This window comes from Aulonocara stuartgranti (genome assembly GCF_965226115.1).
Source record: "Aulonocara stuartgranti genome assembly, chromosome: 3".
Taxonomy (NCBI): Eukaryota; Metazoa; Chordata; class Actinopteri; order Cichliformes; family Cichlidae; genus Aulonocara; species Aulonocara stuartgranti.
Genome location: NC_138941.1, coordinates 59713741 through 59719740, shown reverse-complemented (window position 1 = coordinate 59719740; position 6000 = coordinate 59713741). Strand labels below are relative to the sequence as shown.

General features: G+C 39.9%; 1 pseudogene across 1 annotated transcript; it reads right to left on the bottom strand.

The window, feature by feature from the left end:
• Positions 1 to 2178: 2178 nt before the first annotated feature.
• Positions 2179 to 3562, bottom strand: LOC309703857 (ladderlectin-like; annotated as a pseudogene). Its single transcript has 5 exons — positions 3502 to 3562; positions 3054 to 3155; positions 2799 to 2933; positions 2536 to 2647; positions 2179 to 2249 (listed from the first exon to the last, which is right to left on the bottom strand). The product of its transcript is annotated as a ladderlectin-like (transcript).
• Positions 3563 to 6000: the final 2438 nt, after the last annotated feature.

Below are 6000 nucleotides of genomic sequence, written 5' to 3'. Positions count from 1 at the left end.
TTATTTTTACCAGTGAAACCAATATAACATCTCCACATTCACAAATATACATTTCTGACATTCAAAAACAAAACAAAAACAAATCAGCGACCAATATAGCCACCTTTCTTTGCAAGGACACTCAAAAGCCTGCCATCCATGGATTCTGTCAGTGTTTTGATCTGTTCACCATCAACATTGCGTGCAGCAGCAACCACAGCCTCCCAGACACTGTTCAGAGAGGTGTACTGTTTTCCCTCCTTTAAATCTCACATTTGATGATGGACCACAGGTTCTCAATGGGGTTCAGATCAGGTGAACAAGGAGGCCATGTCATTAGTTTTTCTTCTTTTATACCCTTTCTTGCCAGCAGCGCTGTGGAGTACTTGGACGCGTGTGATGGAGCATTGTCCTGCATGAAAATCATGTTTTTCTTGAAGGATGCAGACTTCTTCCTGTACCACTGCTTGAAGATGGTGTCTTCCAGAAACTGGCAGTAGGACTGGGAGTTGAGCTTGACTCCATCCTCAACCCGAAAAGGCCCCACAAGCTCATCTTTGATGATACCAGCCCAAACCAGTACTCCACCTCCACCTTGCTGGCGTCTGAGTCGGACTGGAGCTCTCTGCCCTTTACCAATCCAGCCACGGGCCCATCCATCTGGCCCATCAAGACTCACTCTCATTTCATCAGTCCATAAAACCTTAGAAAAACCAGTCTTGAGATATTTCTTGGCCCAGTCTTGACGTTTCAGCTTGTGTGTCTTGTTCAGTGGTGGTCGTCTTTCAGCCTTTCTTACCTTGGCCATGTCTCTGAGTATTGCACACCTTGTGCTTTTGGGCACTCCAGTGATGTTGCAGCTCTGAAATATGGCCAAACTGGTGGCAAGTGGCATCTTGGCAGCTGCACGCTTGACTTTTCTCAGTTCATGGGCAGTTATTTTGCGCCTTGGTTTTTCCACACGCTTCTTGCGAGCCTGTTGACTATTTTGAATGAAACGCTTGATTGTTCGATGATCAGAAGCTTTGCAATTTTGAGACTGCTGCATCCCTCTGCAAGATATCTCACTGTTTTTGACTTTTCTGAGCCTGTCAAGTCCTTCTTTTGACCCATTTTGCTAAAGGAAAGGAAGTTGCCTAATAATTATGCACACCTGATATAGGGTGTTGATGTGATTAGACCACACCCCTTCTCATTACAGAGATGCACATCACCTAATATGCTTAACTGGTAGTAGGCTTTCGAGCCTATACAGCTTGGAGTAAGACAACATGCATGAAGAGGATGATGTGGACAAAATACTCATTTGCCTAATAATTCTGCACTCCCTGTATACACCCCTACTAGAGCACTAAGATCATCTTCCCAGTCACTTTTGTTCTGTCTTTTTAATGCCATCTAACATGCTAGTATGTTGGTACTTTGCCATAGCCCTCATCCTTCCCTGCTACTTCATCTCACCCTGTTGTATGTTAAGCACTTTTGTACACCACTGGTTTTAAATGTGTTATATAAATAAAGTTTGTTGGTGGTGGTGATACTAAATTGCCAATAGGTGTGAATGTGAGTGTGAATGGTAGTCTGTCTCTATCCTTCCGTCAGACTAGCAATCTATCCAGGGTGTACCCTGCCTCTGGTAGTTGGGATAGGCTTCAGGCCACCCATGCTCCTGATAAGGATAGCTAATAAGAGAACAGACGGAAATAGGTTTTGTGTTGTTTGATTGTGTAAATAGGTTGCAAGCTGTAAGCTGCAAAGAAAGTCACCTAAATCTGAAAAAGGGGTGAATGTTGTTCCATTTAATGAAATATGCACATAAAAATATGCATTTATTTGAAAATCGGGATGTTTACGCATGGATTTCTTTCATGTTTAGCAGTAGACCAATGAAAATATAACATACAACAATGACTCACAGACCAATTTGATTCAATGCTTAAGAGTTTAATAATGGAGGCGAGAAAGAAGAGTTCATGCAGTCGAATGAAGTTTTGCTAAAAGCATTCTTTCCATTACACATTCATTTTGATGCTATTAAAAGAGACAATCCAGCTCCAGGTTACGGCGTTTGCCGATTCATTCCTTATGTAGCATTACAGCAAAATAAAAGGAGTAAAGATATAAAAAAGATTCTTCCGGGGTAATTGAGATTATTTGCTTCTTTGTTTGGTGAACTATAGCTTCACGTCAGACAAGGAGTTATCTTCTTTTCTTGACGCAGACAAATGGGTATCGATAGTTACAGGATTTGTCATTCATACACTTCAGTCCTGCAAGCAGCAAACATTGACATTAATTGAAACCATAATCATTTACACATATACAAATCTATACTAAAAGAAATTAAAATAAAAACATTAAATTTGTGGAAAACACAACACTGTGTAATTGTTGTTTAAAAAACAAGTTTGATTTGATAAAAAAAAAAAAAAAATACAACAGCTGTCTTGTTACTAGTTGTCATGCCAAATAAATGAGAATTATTTGGGAAATCGTGGATACTTTGACAACATTTTCCCCTCAATATTCATAGAATACTTTCATTTGAGGATTCACCTGTCCAGTTCATGTGTAGGCAGTGCTCTCTGCCCCCAATGTTGTTAGGCTCTCCATGACACCAGTATGCGTATGTAAAAGGAGTTCCATCAATCCAAAACCAATAACGCTCCTAGAAAAAGCAATAAAATCGACAATAAAACATTATTGAATATTCATAGCATGTAGCTTGTTTTTAGAGAGACTGTTTTTCAAAGCCCAATTCTCTATGGCTAGAGTAATCTTTCTAACTGTCAGACCATGCATAATTATGAGTAGTATACCTGTTGAGCATCAGAGCCTCCAATCCATGTAACTGGGTAACTGTGAGTGGAACGATATATGACCCTCTGAATCTTGCAGTACTCTCCAAGGCTGTGTACAGATGCCAGGTTTACATGCATGGACTGACAGTGTCTCTGTAGTGGAGATAAACAGACACCAGAAATTTCAAGATTTGCGATTTAACAAAGCAAGACTTCAGAAAACAAATTAGCAAACAGAGAAAGAGTAAATAGTGAATCCAAATAACTGTTTACCTGAGCTTCTATAGTGAAAGGGAAAGTAGCGGAAGTATCTGTTTCCGTACCTACTCCAACCAAAATACCAGTGCCGAAATCTCTTGACGACAAGATGCTGTCCTGAAGACGAGCAAAGAATACTTTAGTAAAAGCAATTTGTGTTTTTCTTGGGGTTTTTTTTTTTGTATAAATGTATTTATATGTACATGAAACTAATTTTATGAATGACTAACTCTTAAAAAAAAAAAAACCACACTCTTTCTCCTACAAATGTAGCTAAAAAAATATATAATATTGACATATCATTCTCCTCTTTAGCATGGCAGAAATGAGACAAGTTTGGGGGAAAATCAGTAATATTCTGACTGACGTGACTGAATTGATCCCTCTGCATTTTCCATCTGGAAAAGCAGGGCAGATTAAAACAGCAGAGGATGACTTTAATAAATAATACTGCAATTCTCACCAGCAACAGTGGTCACAACCATCACTGCACAAAGAAGTGCAGACACAGTCAGCAGCTTCATGTTGATATTCAGAATCTCTTTAAAAAACAGAAGACCCAAAGTGATTGACAGTTTATTAAAGAAAAGAAGATAAACTGTTTTTGCAGCAAACCTTTTGTTGAATGTCTTGTCTTATTTCTTGACAGCACCACCCAGTAGCTTCAGGTTTCCAGTGAGAAGATGCTTAACAGCTTTGACATCAGGGCTTTTATACTGTTCCCTTAGTTTAAATCAGGAACTATTTTTATCTGCTCCCTCGCCACAAGGTGTCGCCACAACGGGTAGCTCTGCAAGTGCATTTCATAATTTTTAACATGTACGTCATGTGACTCATTGCACTTCTTTGTTTCCTCACCAAAACCAAAATAACTGCCTCATGCTGACTTAATTTTACATTGACTGGTTAACTGATGATACCACGATAATGAGTTAATCTGTCGGTCACAGACTTGTCTCACATACAGCTTCTTGATTAGTTATGTGCGATGCATATTAAATAAAACAAAAACGGAGTTAAAATGCACGAGCAATGTGTAAAAAACAAACAAAACAAAATGCACCCTTACTACTTAGAATAGAATAGAATGGCCCTTTATTGTCAATGTATATGTACAACAAAATTATGAAAATTATTAAACATGTGCACTTGGTTAATTGATCACTAGCAACATTGGTATGGCCCACACCTGGGCCAGCACAAGGCCAGGTAGACACGCTTGTGGTCCTGTGAAAAAAGCTGAGGTTTTCTTGGTTGGATGGTCTAGAGCAGGGGTCTCAAACTCGCGGCCCGCGGGCCACTTGCGGCCCACATCACCTCTACTTGCGGCTCACATATTGACATGAAGAAATATTTTTTTTAATTATTATTCAAAAAATGATTTCATATGAAGGCAATAGGCAGAGTGTTACAGGCATAGCCCTAAAGAATGTAGCCTCATAGGCAGTGTAGTCTGTGCTGCAGGGAGAATGGATTCCCATACCCGTTATGTGTCTGTGAGCGCAAGGGAGGGAGAAAAACGAGAGTCGAAAAGTACAAGCTGTCACCAACCAGAAATGGGAGCTGGAAGCATGTAAATATAATAATAACCACTGCAGCCAAGAAGAGTGTCTGAAGAGCCCAATTGTAAGTAAGCTATTAAGACTCGACTGTACACTGTGTTCATGTTTTCCTCCAAAACAATAAGTTCAGTTGGAGCAGCCTTTCAACGCCTCTCTCTGTCTCTCGCTAGCAAAGTTGACCCAGACAGTAAAGCTAGTTTTCGGCTATGAGCCTGACACGGAACCCAACATATTAGCCAGAGGTCCTTTTACTACGGTTCGGAGCCACGGACCTGGCCGAGGTAACAAGAGAGTATAAACAAAAAGAAAACAATTTTCACTAACAGTCAAAAACGAATGTGTACACTTATGTCTGCATTTTTATTTAATTAAATACAAACAAAATCATAGCAGAAGTGCTGCCAGGTGTCTGGCCAGAAAGAGAGGACCAATTTGTTTATTTGGCAGTTCAATGAAAGGCTTCAGTTGGTTAAGAGTGAGAAAGAAAATTGCGTTAACATTTGCAGTTTTGTCTTGTTATTGTCATATGAAGGCTGTGTGCAGGCAGGGGTGGTGGACCCAAAGTGCAGACTCACGGAAACAAAAGGAGAACTTAAATACAGCTTTAATGCTGGATGGCAAAACTGAAAACTGGTTGCATAACAATACAAAACTAACCTAATCAGGCAGGCTAGCAGACAGAACACACAGTAAAAGATGATGGTAGATCGTGACACTGACGCAGAGAAACACAGGGCTAAAATACACAGAGGGAGCAATCAGGGAATGGGTAACAGGAGGGAAACACAGCTGGCCTAACAAAAATCAGGCCTAACCAGATGGGGGAAGCAAAACCAAATACATTAACATAAAACAGGAAACATAACACAGAGACACAGACTTGACACGGGGATACAGCAGACAGGGGAGACAGTAACTATGGATCACAGTCAGAAAACCAGAACACTAAAACTCAAACAAAACCCACACAGAGAACCTAAACTAAGAATAATCCTATAACCCATAAGACAAAGCTAGAATATAATGAAATAAACAAAATCAAAGAACCAAAAACCCAAAACAGGGTCAACGACCCAGGGACCCTAACAATATTTGAAATTTGAAAAAGCAAACAAAACTGATTTTAGGAAATATTAGTGGGTGTTTTGTTTTTTTTCTGTACTACTTGAACACTAAAGTGGCCCTCCAATGAGATGACGGTGCCAGCAGTGGCCAGTGGCTCATTTTGAGTTTGAGACCCCTGGTCTAGAGCATCCAGGAGTGAAAGACATGAGCAATGATTTTAGAGAAGCAGCTTTGCTGCTCATCAATCGGGGGACAGTTTTAAGGCTATTTCCAAACAACCTAAAGTACAGAATTCTAAACTGAGAAATAAAAAATTGAAGATAGCGTGGACATCC